Source organism: Solanum stenotomum, chromosome 4 (assembly GCF_019186545.1).
Source record: "Solanum stenotomum isolate F172 chromosome 4, ASM1918654v1, whole genome shotgun sequence".
NCBI classification, from domain to species: domain Eukaryota; kingdom Viridiplantae; phylum Streptophyta; class Magnoliopsida; order Solanales; family Solanaceae; genus Solanum; species Solanum stenotomum.
Genome location: NC_064285.1, coordinates 55,564,288 through 55,581,553, shown reverse-complemented (window position 1 = coordinate 55,581,553; position 17,266 = coordinate 55,564,288). Strand labels below are relative to the sequence as shown.

At 44.6% G+C, this 17,266-nt stretch overlaps 1 pseudogene; it reads right to left on the bottom strand.

Moving 5' to 3' along the window:
• Positions 1 to 2,918: 2,918 nt before the first annotated feature.
• Positions 2,919 to 12,171, bottom strand: LOC125861572 (uncharacterized; annotated as a pseudogene).
• Positions 12,172 to 17,266: the final 5,095 nt, after the last annotated feature.

Sequence of the window (17,266 nt, the reverse complement as noted above, 5' to 3'; positions counted from 1 at the left end):
ATGATGAACCGTAAGGTTCAAGCCGTTCACCAGCGTCTGGATGCATTTGAGTTGTACCTCTTAGAGAGGTCGGCCCCCTCCATTGATGTTTTCACTTTCCAGAGGGAGTTAGTAGTCTCTGGGATGACCTTGATGCCCTCCTAGCTCCACTAGAGACTGAGCCTGTGTCCGCCCCAACGGCACCAGAGGATGCAGTGGTGTTGACCGCCTTATTCGGTAACACTATGCTACCACCTGCTTCTTCCCATGCCGAAAGGAAGCGCCTCCACTCCGATCATACTTCAGATGATGCTGAGGAGGAGAGACAGAAGAAAAGAGAACACCAGCAGACTATGTAGGCTCGACGGGCATCTATAGTGGATGAGGAGTTGCGACAGCAGCGACCCAAAAAGGTTGGTGTTGGTACTTCGGAGTCTGTGAGCACTACTGAGGGTGCTAATGTTGTGAGAGTTGATGAAAGCACCACTAAGGGTGTTGGGATTGTGGATGCGGGCACTACTAATGGTGACCCGAGTGTTGATCCAGTGGGCTCCAGGAAACCGAACCTACCCACTTGTTGAGAGGTCTTCGGCGCATTTGCACCATAGGTTTGCTTCACCCGATCCTTTACTTTTTATTTCTTGTGCATTGGGGACAATCGCACTTTATTTTATTGGGGATGGGGTAAATGCATTGTGAGTGATAGGGTGAAGTCTGAGTAACCCAACTCATAATCCTCTCTTGGGGTTTTCCTGCGTGTGTTCTTTTCCCCCAAGAGGTTTTAATTTATGTTGAACCAGCATGTTTAGGAATGTATGTGTATGAGTAAGTAGAAAAATGAAAGCATGATGGCATAAAAAAATTATCCATGTCCAAAAATAATGAAATGTGCTAGATCTGTAGTCTTGATAAGTCGAATGTGTTGGATCTCAATGTGACGTGATAGGTACCGATTTGACTTCATGACTTAAGCTAAAACTTGAGCTGGGAAATCTGATAATCTGATAATGAAACAATATGCCAAGTGTGAGTGAGAGAGTTTGAATGTTTGGACAGTTGTGTGTCAATCTAGAACTTCCGTCGTTGGTCCTGCTAAGATAATCTAGGCTAGAAGCTAGGAAATGATCATAGGCTCTTGTTCTAATAAGTACACTGATGCCTAAAATGATCCAACCAAATGAAATAAATGTTCCCCTTGATCCAAATGTTTGAGCCTTAAATTGGACCATTTCTTTTGATACACCTAACTCACCTTCCCTAAAATCATTGTCTTGGCCCCGGTCCCTCCTTGGACATGTTAACCTCGACTTAGGCCAAAAGCCTAAGTAAGGGTGGCTAATTCAAAAAGTTACCTTGATCTTGGCCCTGGTTCAACATCGGATATTGTGCTCCTCAACTAATGCAAAATCCATAAGTTGAGGGTGGCTATGAAAGAGGAACCCAAAATAAAAAAGGGTATGAAAAGAGTTTTGTGTTGAACAGAGAAAAAGAAAAGATAGAAGAGGATGTGACTTTGTGCAAAGGAAGAAAAAAAATGATAAATAAAAGTGCTGAAAAAAATAAAGTAAAAGAACAAAGTGAAAAATAAGAGTCGCAAAGTCGAAAGTCACATCCATGTTGAAAAGAGTCAAGGGAAAGAAAGTAAAATGAAAGGATGTCAAAAATAGATTGAGAAAAGAGGTAAAAAGCCAATGTAATGTCAAGGAGGGCAGAAAGTTACTAAAGAGTACCCAAATATACCACACCTGACCCTGAGCCTGCGTTACAAGCTAAGAAAGTCCTATAGTCATCCTAGCAACTAGTTTGGAGAGTCTAAGCAATGACAATAAAGGCAAGCCTATGGTATTGAGCACTAACTATACTTGAAGTCACTTCTGAGCATGAGTGTTGAATGAATCCTACAACTCAAAATTCATATCTTCTGTGTGAAAAGGATTTCGTTTGAACTAAGGGCACTAGAGACATTGTCGGAGAGTTGATACCTTGCTGATTGTGAATGGTGTATGTTGTGGTGCTGATTAGTCGATCTATGTCATGTTTTTATCCGTATGAGTTAGTTTGTTAAGCCTAGGAGAAAAGATTTGCACTGAGAAAATGGAATGGATTGAAATAGCCATGAGATTTCTTGAGTTTGTATGCCTGCTTCTACACAAGTGTCGTTTAGAGTTTAGTGCGTCGCTTGAGGACAAACAACGAGTTCAAGTTGAGAGTATTGATATATCGTGAATTTACAGTATTTCAGAAACATTTCACTTAAGAGTTGTGTGTGTCTAGGACCATATTACATCAGGAATTAATGTTTTTGTGTTATATTTGCAGGAAATAGGCTTGGACGTGGAAGTGTGAGATGACAGCAGAAAATTTACAGAAGGAGCCACCCACGGAGGAGACCTACAGACCGTAGGTCTAGTCACAGTCCGTCGAAGGGTGGCCTAGATAGAGTATCAGGGTAAGTCTGACCAAGTGTGGAACTACGGATGCAAGTGACAGATCGTAGGTCGACCCACCGCCTTCCTGCACATCCGTCGAATGATTCAGAGAAATTGAAGTTCCAGTACCTGATGAAATTCCTAAGTGTGGAGCCACGGAAGAGGACCCAATGTCACGACCCAATTTCTCGAATCATGATGGCACCTACTATACCCTACCAGTAGATAAGCCAACTTGAAACCCAGAACATCAAGCAATGAGTGTAAGGGTAGAAACTAGCGGAAACAATAAACTAAACAAGGACAACAAGGCGGAAGCAACCCAAAATAAAAATATACAAAAATCCCTCCCAGAACCTGGAATTCACTAGTAGAGAGCTATCTAATAAAGAGTACAAGTCCCAAAAGTGGACCACAACAGAGCGTGTCTTAAAAGCAACAAGACTAGCTAAACCAAAAGAAGGAGGCAGAACAAACCTAAAACGCCAAGTGCTCGCCCTCGTCTCCGAGTCACAACAACAAAAGAAGGCTGGAACTACTCACCGCTGATAACTGGTACTGGGACCTGCATCACGAAATCGATGAAAAGTGTAGCATGAGTACCAACACAACAGGTACTCAGTAGGCATCATAGGCCGACTGAGCAAAAAGGGTAAAAACATATGAAAGGAAAGAATCTAGACACAAAGAGGTGAAAGCGGATACAAAAAGAAAGCACACGACCATACAAGAAATAAACTAAGTACAACTAAACTAAACCTAACTGGACCCCCATAATCCCAGAAGGTAAACTCGTGCGCAAGTTCAAATAAAACATTAACGGACCCCTATAAGCCTGATAGGTACACAGAAAAGTTAAGTCTACTGAGAAAGAAGAAAATCGGGCTCCCAGCCAAAAGTAACTAAGATAATCCATCAGACTCCACCCAGCCAGCAGTGAACTCCCAGCCCAGCTAGAAAGAGTGACCCCAGGGGGCACCCAACCAAACAGTCCACTCCCAGCCCAGCTAGAAGGAGGGACCCGTGAGTGAGGTAGATATCGCGAGTCGTCCTACCATGCAGTCAGCTCCCAGCCCAGCTAGAAGAGCGACCTGGGGACACCCAGCCAGCAGCACACTCCCAGCCCAGCTACAAAGAGAGGCCCGGAAGTGATCCCCGATATCACCGAGTCTACCCAGCCAGCGATACGCTCCCATCCCAGCTAGAAAGAATGACCCCAGGGGTGATGGTATCTCCAATAGGATCCAATCCAACAACAACCACCGTGGAACACCGTCCACTCTAAGAATCACATAAAAGGCTGCAAGCCTATACTATCTCAATCCCGCGCCCCTAGTGATGCAACGGACCTTCGAGAATGCGTCAGAACCGCAGAATGAGAAGGAGAAGATACATAAGTACAACAAGCAGCGACAACGCCTAATCTAAGGCTCAAACTATCAGACTCAAGTCTGCTACTCCAGTCTACAAGGAGCTAAGTCATCTGAACGACGTTGGCAGAAAGTCAAGGGTATCCAGCCCACACGGGTCATAAGTCTAAGGCAATGCTAGCCAAACCTAGACTAAGGACATCATGCTTACGATTAAGGATGAACAAGAATACAACACATAGCATACAAGCATACAATAGCGTTTAGCACATAAGCATGCAACTCTACTAAACCGGTTAACATGACACTATACCCGAAATATGGCCAATCAATCCTAACATGAGGTATCTAATCAAAGTAAGGTAGGACACTAGTACTCACCCCCAATTCACTCCAATCAACATGCTTTTACACAATTAAGCTCAATCTAAAAGAAAGGAAGCCATAGCCTACCTTAAGGCCGACCGCGCGCGCTCCAAATCATTTTGCCAGAGCTTTTCCTTCCCGAACGACCCTGGAACGCTTCCACTATATCGAATATAGGATCACAATGTTAGTATGGCCGTTTAGACACCAAAATCACAATAAACGGAGACGGGTCAATTTTGGAGTCACAACGAAAGTCATGGGACCCACACTGAATTGTCTGAAATTGACTTCATCAAGAGACCCTAAACAGCACCCCGAACTTGTGTTCCAGAATGGAACACAATTCAAGGCTCAAAACACAACAAAAACCAACAAGCAAGAAAACCATATTTTAATCAACTTAAAAGAAGATAGCAGCAATCTAAAGTCGAAATTTACAAGAATCTAATGGTGCCCAGCACTCCTTGAACACTCTACGATGTAGCAACGATAATTCCCAACACGTGGGACTTCGAATCACCCAAAATCGAGCTAAAATAAGTGAGATAACACCAAAACAAGAATGCCAAAAATAAAGGCTCGAAAAAAGGTACAGCAGTCAGGTTAATCACGAAATCACCTCAAACTACGTGCATCCGACAACTTCCGAACACTCTACGGTGAAGTCACCAAAAATACGAAGCTCTCGCACTTCGAATCGCCTAATTTATATGAGAGATGAGGGAGTTAAGAGGATTTTAATTTTGGGAAATGTTGCTAATGAATCTGCATTTTATAGCAGATTTTCTGCAATTTTTCCCAAAATTTTAAAACTCCGACGGGGTGCTCTGAACTCGTTTGGAACCCCGTGCACGCAAATGAGATATGCAACCATACCAAAAAATGGGTCCCACACTCAAATGTCATTTTAAGTCAAAAACCACAAACGGGCTCGGAAAAATATCGGAAGCCTCGGGACACACAAGAAGGGTCAATCTAGACCAAACTCGACATTTTGGATCTAACCACGCTAACGGAATTCTCATCTAAGCGCGTTTACTCAGAATGTTGACTAAAGTCAAACTTAAGCTTAAACTTAAAGTTAAAACGTCTAATCGCACCGACTCACACTAAAAACCTCAAGAGTCATGCCGACTATGTTACTAGCCAAAAATGACCCTTCTTGAGCTGATAGAAACGTCAGAATTGGATTCTGATGTCATCTTCTTGAAATTTTGATCGAAAATGATCGTTCAAGGTTCATAAGCTCTAAAAACACAAACTCGCACAAAAGCCAAACGAACGACTAGGTGACCGAACTGTCAGTCCCACCAGTCATGACTTAGGGTCGCTATAGGAACGCTCTAAATGAAACACACAAGGCAAAACACAAAAATGACTAGGAGGGTCATTACAATATCCACTACTAAAAAGGACTTTCGTCGGTGAAAGTAATGGTCAAGATTTACCTAAAGGCTCAAACAAGCCGGGAAACTACTCTCACATCTCCTGCTCGGTCTCCCAGGTAGCCTCCTCGATTGGACGATGCCTCCAATGGATCTTAACAACTAAAATGGCTCTCATGTGCAATCTCCTCACATCTCTGGCTAGAATGGCAACTGGCTCCTCTACAAATGTCAAACGGTATTCCAACTCGACTGCATCATACTGAAGCACATGGGACTCATCAGGAACATACCGCCGCAACATTGAGACATGGAAAACCGGGTGGATGGCTGAAAATACTGGAGGTAGGGCCAACTCATAAGCAACCTCCCCAACTGTCCGGAGTATCTCAAAAGGCCCAATGTACCTGCGGCTAAGCTTGCCTCGCCTCCCAAACCTCATCACGCCCTTCATGGGCAACACACGAAGGAATACCCGATCACCAACAGAAAATCTCAAAGGCCGACGCCTCCGATCTGCATAACTCTGGTGCCTACTCTGAGCCGTCCTGAGTCTATCCTGAATCACTCTCACCGGGTCCAAAGCCTCCTGAATCAAATCCGTACCCTGCGGCCTAGGCTCTGTAGACTCAAACCAACCCACCCGAGAGCGACAACGCCTACCATACAATGCCTCGAACGGGGCCATCTGAATGCTAGAATAGTAGATGTTGTTATACGCAAACTCCGCCAAAGGCAAGAACTGGTCCCAATGACCACCAAACTCCAACACACAATCCCAAAGCATGTCCTCAAGGATCTGAATAGTACGCTCCGACTGACCATCAGTCTGCGGGTGGAAAGTTGTGCTAAGGTCAACCCGAGTGCCCAACTCATCCTGAAAGGTCCTCCAAAAGCTAGACGTGAATTGAGAACCTCGATTTGATATAATAGAAACTGGCACCCCATGAAGTCGAACCACCTCCCAAATGTAGATACGAGCCAACCTCTCGGCGCTAAATGAAGACTGAACAGGAAGGAAATATGCTGACTTGGTCAATCGATCAACAATGACCCAAATGCTATCAACACCTCTAGAAGTCCGCGGTAAGCCAGCCATAAAATCCATAGTAATGCGATCCCACTTCTACTCCGGATTGGGTAATCTCTGAAACTAACCACCAGGCCTCAAATGCTCGGTCTTTACCTGCTAGCAGCACAAGCAACGGGAAACAAAGTCAGTAATATCTCTTTTCATGCCACTCCACCAGTAATGTTGCCTCAAATCACGATACATCTTCGTTGTACCTGTATGGATAGAGTATCTAGACTCATGACCCTCAGAAAGTATCAACTGTATCAAATCCCCAACTCTCAAAACACAGATGTAGCCGGCGAATCTCAACACTCCATCAGGATCTAAGATAGCTTGACCACCATCACCCGCTAATACTCGATCTCTAAGGGCCACCAAGGCCTCATCCTCAAACTGACAACCACGGATCCTATCTAGCAAAGAAGACTGAACTCCCATATAGGCCAAGACGCGTCTAGAATCTGAGATATCCAACCGAACCATGCTATTAACTAAGAACTGAATGTCTAAAGCCAAGGGTCGCTCCTCAACAGATAAGAAGGCTAAACTACCCATACTCACCGCCTTCCGGCTCAAGGCGTCCGCTACCACATTTGCCTTGCCTGAATGATAAAGAATAGAGAAGTCGTAGTCCTTCAGGAGCTCAATCCAGCGATGCTGCCTCGAATTAAGGTCCCTCTGGCTCATGATGTACTAAAGACTCTTATGATCGATATAGATCTCACATCAAACTCCATACAAGTAGTGCCTCCAAATCTTAAGCGCGAAAACTACCGCTGCCAACTCCAAGTCATGAGTGGGGTAGTTGCGCTCATGGACCTTCAGCTGCCTCGACGCAAAAGCAATAACCCTGCCCTACTGCATCAATACACAACCCAAACCAACGCCGGATGCGTAACAATAAACCGTGAAGCCCTCACCCTCAACTGGAAAAGTCAATATAGGAGCGGTGGTCAATAACTCCTTGAGCCTCAAAAAGCTTGCCTCACACTCCTCTGAGCAAATAAAGGGAACATCAACATGAGTCACCCGGGTCAGAGGTGCTACCAAGGTAGAGAAACCCTCCACAAATCGTCTGTAGTAGCCTGCTAGTCCGATGAAGCTCCGAATCTCAATAACTAAGGTGGGCCTAGCCCAATCACGAATAGTCTCAATCTTTGCCGGATCTACCATAATTCCCTCCTTGGACACAACGTGTCCCAATAACGCTACAGAGTCTAAACAAAACTGACACTTTGAGAACTTGGCATAAAGCCGCTGATCCCTCAAAGTCTAGAGCACAACTCTCAAATGCTACTCATGATCACCCCTACTCCGCGAGGATATCAAAATGTCATCAATGAAGACTATGATGAAGGAATCAAGATAAGGCCTGAACACGCGCGTCATCAAGTCAATAAAGGCAGCAGGGGCATTAGTTAACCCAAATGACATCACCAAGAACTCATAATGGCCATAACGGGTCCTAAATGCAGTCTTAGGGATGTCCGCTGCCCTAATCCTCAACTGGTGGTAATTGAACCTCAAATCAATCTTAGAGAACACTGAAGCTCCCTGTAGCTGGTCAAATAGGTAATCAATCCTAGGCAGAGGATATCGATTCTTCACTGTCGTCTTATTCAACTGCCTATAGTCGATGCACATATGCATCGTACCGTCCTTCTTCTTAACAAAAAGAACAGGAGGGCCCCAAGGTGATACACTAGGTCTGACAAATCCCTTACCCCAGAGATCTTGAAGCTGAACACTGAGCTCCTTGAGCTCTACAGGGGCCATCCGATATGGCGGAATAGAAATAGGCCGAGTACCTGGCTCAAGCTCAATCGGAAAATCAATATCACGCTCTGGGGTAGGCCAAGTAGTTTGGTAGGAAACACATCTATGAAGTCACGAACAACAGGAACTGAATCAACCAAAGGGATCTCCCTACTCACATCACGCACATAGGCCAAATATGATAAGCATCCGCTAGCCACTAGCCTCCTAGCCCGAATAAAAGAGATAACCCCAACTGGTGTGCTACCACAAGATCCCTGCCACACTACCGGAAGAATACCAAGAATGGCTAAGGTAACGGTCTTAGAGAAGCAATCTAAAATAGCGCGATACGGGGATAACCAGTCCATGCCCAGAATCACATCGAAATCAACCATGTCAAACAATATAAGGTCAGCTCGGGTGTCACACCCCTGGATAGTAACTAAGCAAGATCGAAATACCTTATCCACTACTAAAGACTCACCCACGGGGATCGACACACGTAACGGCGCTACTAGAGGTTCAGACATCATGCTCAAGCGAGAGGCATAGTAAACAGAAACATACAAAAACGTAGAGCCTGGATCAAATAAAGCCAAGGCGGGCTACTGGCATAAAAGAATCGTACCTGTGATCACATTGTCTGATGCCTCAAACTCCGCCCTCGTCGGAGCTGTATAGAAATGGCTATATCAACCTCTGCCCTGACTATCAAACCTACCACCTGACCTGCCTCCTCGGGGACCACTTTGTATACCCTAATGACCATCTCTACGATCCTGACCCTGACCATGGCCTCTAGCTGGAGGTGTTGGTAAAGCTGGGGTAGTTGCCTGAGGAGCGGAAGCGATCCGACTATGCTGAGGGCAGTCCCTGGCCCAATGACCCATCTCACCACACTCATAGCAACCCTGTCGAGAGCGACTCCCAGAAGAACGACCACTATGGCCTGAAGAACACGACTGAAACACCTCATGGCCCTTAATCGAACTGACCTCGCTCCACCACCATCTGATGCCTGAAGAGAGGTTGTAGGTCTGCTAGACTGACCATGTCGAAATTGTCGCCCAGTCCTGTCATGATAATCCCTAGACCTAGGGCGGGAGTCACTATAGCTGCCCTCATGCCTAGCCCTCTTCTCACTGCCCCCTTGGGCCTCGCGACGAAGATGCTCCATAGTACTAGCATGGTCAACTACGTCTAAAAAAGATCAACTCGGTAGAAACTAAGGACTGGGTCTCAAGCCGAAGCTGCATTCTCAACCCACGAACAAAGAACCTAACTCTCTCCTCCTGTATAGGTAATATCATCCTGGCATGACGGGAGAGCTCGTGGAACCTAGTCTCGTACTCTGCCACCGACATGGAGCTCTACTCCAACCTGCAGAACTGATCCCTGAGGCGGTCTCTGACGCTACGAGGGATAAACTTGGCCAAGAAGACCTCAAAAAACTCATCCCATGATACCGGTGGAGATCTAACTGGTCTGGTCTGAATGAATGTGCACCACCACTGCCTGGCTGGGCCATCTAGCTGGTAAGCAATGAAGTCGGCCCCTCTAGACTCCACTAGACCCAAAGTGCAAAGCCTCTCACGACAAGTAGTANTCCCTGAGGCGGTCTCTGACGCTACGAGGGATAAACTTGGCCAAGAAGACCTCAAAAAACTCATCCCATGATACCGGTGGAGATCTAACTGGTCTGGTCTGAATGAATGTGCACCACCGCTGCCTGGCTGGGCCATCTAGCTGGTAAGCAATGAAGTCGGTCCCTCTAGACTCCACTAGACCCAAAGTGCGAAGCCTCTCACGACAAGTAGTAAGAAACTCGTGGGCATCCTCACCCACAACCCCAGAAAACCTAGGTGGTGTCAACCTGAGAAACACACCAAGCATCTTCTGGTCCTCGAGCGGCATAAGTCTATTCGCTGCCAAGGGCTTTACTCCCTCAGGTGGTACTTAGACCTGAGGTGCCCTCACTATAGGCTAATCCTGCAGTACTGGTGCTAGTGTAGCTAGGGCGGGTGGCTGCTGCATACCCCCAAGCACACCCAAGAGCTGAGCAATAGTGACCTGGAGGTCTGAGGTCAGAACTAGTTTGGGTGGCGGCTAGGCTGGCCCCGGCCCTACCGACTGATCTGGTATACGAGATGCTAGAGGGTCTGCTACTGGCTATGGATCCTCCGCTCTCTCTTGGGCTAGTGTTGTGGCCCTCTCTCGACCTCGGGGTCGGCGTCTACCCCAAGATGGGGCTCTGTCTGCAGGTCCGGATGCATCACCCCCGGCTGCGCCACCTCGCGAGCGAGCCATCCTGCGAAAGAGTGAAACAAGTGAGATTTCAAGGAACCAATAAGACATACACTGCACGAAAGTGAAACAAAAGAGGAAATCTTTCTAAAGACATCCTGTAGCCTCTGGAAGATAAGTTATGGACATCTCCGCACCAATCCGCAGGACTCTACGAGTGGTTAGCTCTGTACAAGTGAGATCGATGAACCTGAGGATCTGATACAAACTTTTCACGGCCCGATTTTTCGAATCATGATGGAACCTACTATACCCTACCGGTAGGTAAGCCAACCCGAAACGCAGAACATCAAGCAGTGAGTACAAGGGTAGAAACTAGCAGAAACAATAAACTAAACAAAGACAACAAAGCGGAAGCAAACCAAAATAAATATATACAGAATTTCCTCCCATAACCTGGAATTCACTAGTACAGAGCTATCTAATAAAGAGTACAAGTCCCAAAAGTGCACCACAACAGAGCGTGTCTCAAAAGCATCAAGACTAGCTAAACCAAAAGAAGGAGGCAGAACAAACCTAAAACGCCAAGTGCTCGGCCTCGTCTCCAAGTCACAACAACAAAAGAAGGCTGAAACTACTCACTGCTGATAACTGGTACTGGGACCTGCATCACGAAATAGATGTAGAGCGTAGCATGAGTGTCAACACAACAGGTACTCAGTAGGCATCATAGGCCGACTAAGCAAAAAGGGTAAAAACAATAGGAAAGGATAGAATCTAGACATAAAGAGGTCAAAGCGGATACGAAAAGATAGCACATGACTATACCAGAAATAAACTAAGTACAATTAAACTAAACCTAACTAGACCCCCATAATCCCAGAAGGTACACTTGTGTGCAAGTTCAAATAAAACCTGAACAGACCCCCATATAAGCCCGCCAGGTACACAGAAAAGCTAAGTCTACTGAGAAAGAAGAAAATCGGGCTCCCAGCCTAAAGTAACTAAGGTAATCCATCAGACTCCACCCAGCCAGTAGTGAACTCCCAGCCCAGCTAGAAAGAGTGACCCCAGGGGGCACCCAACCAAACAGTCCATTCCCAGCCCAGCTAGAAAGAGGGACCCGTGAGTGAGGTAGATATCGCGAGTCCTCCTAACATGCAATCAGCTCCCAGCCTAGCTAGAAAGAGTGACCCAGGGACACCCAACCAGCAAAACACTCCCAGCCCAGCTAGAAAGAGAGGCCCGGGGGCGATCGCTGATATCACCGAGTCTACCCAGCCAGCGATACACTCCCAGCCCAGCTAGAAAGAACAACCCCGGGGATGATGGTATCTCCAATAGGATCTAATCCAACAACAACCACCGTGGAACACCGTACACTCTAAGAATCACATAAAAGGCTCCAAGCCTATACTATCTCAATCCCGCGCCTCTAGTGATGCACCGGACCTTCGAGAATGCATCGAAACCGCAGAATGAGAGGGAGAAGATACATAAGTACAACAAGCTGTGGTAACGCCTAATCTAAGGCTCAAACTATCAGACTCAAGTCTGCTACTCCAGTCTACAAGGAGCTAAGTCATCCGAACGACGCCGGTAGAAAGTCNCCAATAGGATCCAATCCAACAACAACCACCGTGGAACACCGTCCACTCTAAGAATCACATAAAAGGCTCCAAGCCTATACTATCTCAATCCCGCGCCTCTAGTGATGCACCGGACCTTCGAGAATGCATCGAAACCGCAAAATGAGAGGGAGAAGATACATAAGTACAACAAGCTGTGGTAACGCCTAATCTAAGGCTCAAACTATCAGACTCAAGTCTGCTACTCCAGTCTACAAGGAGCTAAGTCATCCGAACGACGTCGGTAGAAAGTCAAGGCTATCCAGCCTACATGGGTCATAAATATAAGGCAATGCTAGTCTAACCTAGACTAAGGACATCATGCTTACGGTTAAGGATGAACAAGTATTCAACACGTAGCATACAAGCATTCAATAGCATTTAGCACATAAGCATACAACTCTACGAAACTGGTTAACATGACACTATACCCAAAATATGGCCAATCGATCCTAACATGAGGTATCTAATCAAAGTAAGGTAGGAAATGGGTGCCACCCCAAATTCACTCCAATCGACATGCTTTTACACAATAAAGCTCAATCTAAAAGAAAGGAAGCCATAGCCTACCTTAAGGCCAAGCCAAATTATTTTGCCGGAGCTTTTCCTTCCCGAACGACCTTTGAACGCTGCCACTCTATCGAATATAGGATCACAAAGTTAGTACGCTCATTTAGACACCAAAATCACAACAAACGGAGACGGTCAATTTTGGAGTCACAACAGAAATAATGGGACCCGCACCGAACTGTCTGAAATTGACTCCGTCCAGAGACCCTACACAGCACCCCGAACTTGTGTTCCAAAATGGAACACAATTCAAGGCTCAAAACACAGCAAAAACCAACAAGCAAGAAAACCCCATTTTAATCAACTTAAAAGAAAACAGCAGCAGTCTAAACTCGAAATTCGCAAGAATCTAATAGTGCCCAGCACTCCTTGAACACTCTACGACGTAGCCACGATAATTTCCAATACGTGAGACTTCGAATCACCCAATGCCAAGCTAAAATGAGTGAGATAAGACCAAACAAGAATACTAAAAATAAAGGCTCGAAAAAGGGTACATCAGTCAGGTTAATCACAAAATTACCTCAAACTACGTGCACCCAACAACTTCTGAACACTCTACAGTGAAGCCACCAAAAATACGAAGCTCCCGCACTTCGAATCGCCTAATTCGGATGAGAGATGGGAGAGTTAAGAGGGTTTTAAGTTTGGGAAATGTTGCTAATCAATCTGCATTTTATAGCAGATTTTCTACAATTTTTCCTAAAATTTTAAAACTCCTACGAGGTGCTCCGAACTCGTTCGGAATCCCGTGCACGCAAACGAGATATACAACCATACCAAATTCAATATTCCAGACAAAATGGCACAGTCGAAATTTCCATACGAGGTCATCTTGACAAAAAGTGGGTCCCACACTCAAATGGCATTTTAAGTCAAAAACCACAAAAGGGCTCGAAAAAATATCGGAAGCCTCGGGACACAAAAGAAGGGTCAATCTAGACAAAACTCGACATTTCTGAGCTAACCACGCTGAGGAAATTCTCATCCGAGCGCGTTTACTTAGAATGTTGACTAAAGTCAAACTTAGGCTTAAACTTAAAGTTAAAACGTCTAATCGCACCGACTCACACTAAAAACCTCGGGAGTCATGCCGACCATGTTAGTAGCCTAAAATGACCTTTCCGGAGCTGATGGAATCGTCATAATTGGTTTCTGATGTCATCTTCTTGAACTTTTGATCGAAAATGATTGTTCAAGGTTCATAAGCTCCAAAAACACTAAAACTCGCACAAAAGCCAAACGAACGACCAGGTGACCGAACTGTCAGTCCCAGCAAGTCAGAAATGACTTAGGGTCACTACAGGAATGCTCTAAACGACAGACAGAAGGTAAAACACAGAAATGACTAGGAGGGTCATTACACCCACGGACCGTAGGTCAACCTATGGTCCGTTCTGCATCCGTCGATTGTATCTGAGAGTGAAGATTCCAGCCTCTACAGGAAAAAGTCTAAGTGTTGACCAACTGAGGGAACCCACGGTCCCTAGGTCGACCCACGGTTCGTAGGTCGAAGTCATCAATCAAAGCTGCGTCCAGAAAGTTCATTTCCTTACCAATACATGCATCAACACTATTCAAGATTTACTTAGTTATTATTTATGCGTTGTTAATTGCTCATGGTTCCCACAACCCTAGTTGTAGATTTAGTTACTCATGCTTGAAAGAACATAATTCATATTTTGGAAAAAATAATTCCTGAACTTACAATTAGAGTAGAAGAAATCTGGAATCTCCAATTGAATTGCAAAGCCAAAATCGTATAAACCAAAATCTGGAAATCAAATTGCTAAAGTTTGCAAGTTAATTCCTAAAAAAAAATACCAAGAACTAAAAGTAAACAATAATGTCTCACCCCCAAAAACGAGGTTTACATACCCTATTTATAGAAAAACATGTCCTAAACAAAAAGGAAACCAAAATAAGGAAATAAACTTCTCGGACGCGGCTTTCATCGACGACTCGACCTACGGACCATGGGTCGACCTACGGTCCGTAGGTCCCCTCCGTTGGTCAACACTTAGACTTTTTCTTCAAGGCTTGGAATCATCATTTTCTTATCACCAATAACGGCCGCGCAGGTCGAATCGTAGGTGGACCTACGGTCCATGGGTCCTCTTCCGTGGCTCCATACTTAGGAATTTCATCAAGTACTGGAACTTCAACTCTCTGAACACCTTCGACGGATGTGCAGGATGGCTCGTGGGTCGACCTATGGTCCGTGGATCGCTTCGTAGTTCCACACTTTGTCAGACTTCCCTGATGCTCCTATCTACGCCTACCCATCACAGGACCTACGGTCCGTAGGTCACGTCCGTGGGTGGCCACTTCTGCAGAATTTTAGTTGCCATCTCACTCAACCGTGTCCAAGCCTATTTCCTGCAAACATGATACAAAACACATTATTTCTAGTACAAAATGGCCTAGACACACACAACTCTTAAGTGAAATGTATCAAAAAAACCGTAAACTCACGATATATCAACACCCACAACTTAAACATATTGTTTGTCCTCAAGCAACACACTAACACTCTAAACGACACTTATGTTGAAGCAGACATACAAACTCAAGCACTCACATTGCCATTTCAATCCATTCCATTTTTTCAGTGCAAATCTTTTCTCTTAAACTCAACAAGCCAACTCATGCAGATTAAAACATGACATAGATCAACCAACATACACCACAACATACACCATTCACAATCACCAAGATATCAATTTTCCAACAATGTAACTAGTGTCCTCACTTCAAAAGAAATCCTTTTTCACTCACAAGAGATATGACTTTCAAGTTTTTAGGATTCATTCGACACTCACGCTAAGAAGTGACTTCAAGTACAGTTAGTGCTCAATACCATAGGCTTGCCCGTATTTTCACTGCTTAGATTCTCCAAACTAGTTGTTAGGATAACTATAGGACTTTTTTTATTTAGCTTTTAGCGTAGGCTAAGGGTCAGGTGTGGTACATTTGGGTACTTTTTTGTGACTTTCTGCCCTCCTTGACATTACATTGGCTTTTTACCTCTTGTCTCAACCTATTTTGACATCATTTCATTTTACATTCTTTCCCCCCGCTCTTTTCAACATAGATGTGACTTTTGACTTTGAGGCTCCTATTTTTCACTTTCTTCTTTTTCTTTCACTTTATCTTTCTTTATTTCTTTCAGCACTTTTGTTTATCATCCTTTTGCCTCTTTTGCACATAATCACACCTTTTTCTTTTCAGTTTCTCTCTTCAACACACAATTCTTTTCATACCCCTTTTTCATGCTTCCTTTTTCATAGCCACAATCAACTTATGTGTTTAGCATGAGTCGAGGTGCACAATATCCAATGTCGAACCAAGGCCAAGATTAAGGTAACTTTGAATTAGCCACCCTCAACTTAGGCTTTTGGCCTAAGTCAAGGTGCACATGTCCAAGGAGGGACCGAGGCCAAAACAATTATTTTAGGAAAGGTGAGTTAGGTGAATTGAGAGAAATGGTCTATCTTAGGCTCAAACATTTGGATCAAAGGGAACATTGATTTCATTAGGTTGGATCATTTTAGGCTTTAGTGGACTAATTTGAACAAGGCCCGATGATCACTTCCCAACTTCTAGCCTAGATTATCTTAGTAGGACCAATGGGGCAAGTTCTAGATTGGCACACACTATTTGAACATTCAAGCGTTCCTCACATACACATGACACATTGTTTCATTATCAGATTATTCGACAACCCAGTTCAAGTCTTAGCTTAAGTCAAGAAGTCAAATTGGTTCCAATTATGTCACATTGAGATCCAGCACATTCAACTTATCAAGCCTAAAGATATAGCACATTTCATCATTTTTGGACAGGGATCATTTTTTCATGACATCATGCTTTCATTCTTCTACACATACATTTCTAAACATGTCGGTTCAACCGAAATTAAAACAGTCTCTTGAGGGAAAAGAACACAGGAAAGAAAACCCCAAAAGAGGATTATGAGTTGGGTTACTCAGACTTCACCCTATCACTCACAATCAATTTACCCCACCCCCAACAAAATAAGGAGCAATTGTCCCTAATGCACACAAATCAAAAATAACACATAGGGTGAAGCAAATATGTGGCGCATATGCACCGAAGATCTCTCAAGAAGTGGGTGGGTCCAATTTCCCGAAGCCCAATAGAGAATTTTGAGGACTTACTTGGGCTCTATGGATGCTACTCACGATCCGTGGATTGACCAACAGACCATCGATGGGGTCCATAGACCACTGCACAGCTATTTTTCTGTAGATTTTGCCTTTTGTTCCTGCATACATAGCAACCATTAGGACTTTCTTTTTACATTTTCTAGACGTTTTTAGACACGGACCCTATTCTATATCTAGCCAACACTAATACAAAAATAAAACACCTATCTAAAAAGCTATGAAAATCAAAATAAAAGACAAAAACTCCTAAATTGAAAAGAAAATCTTAT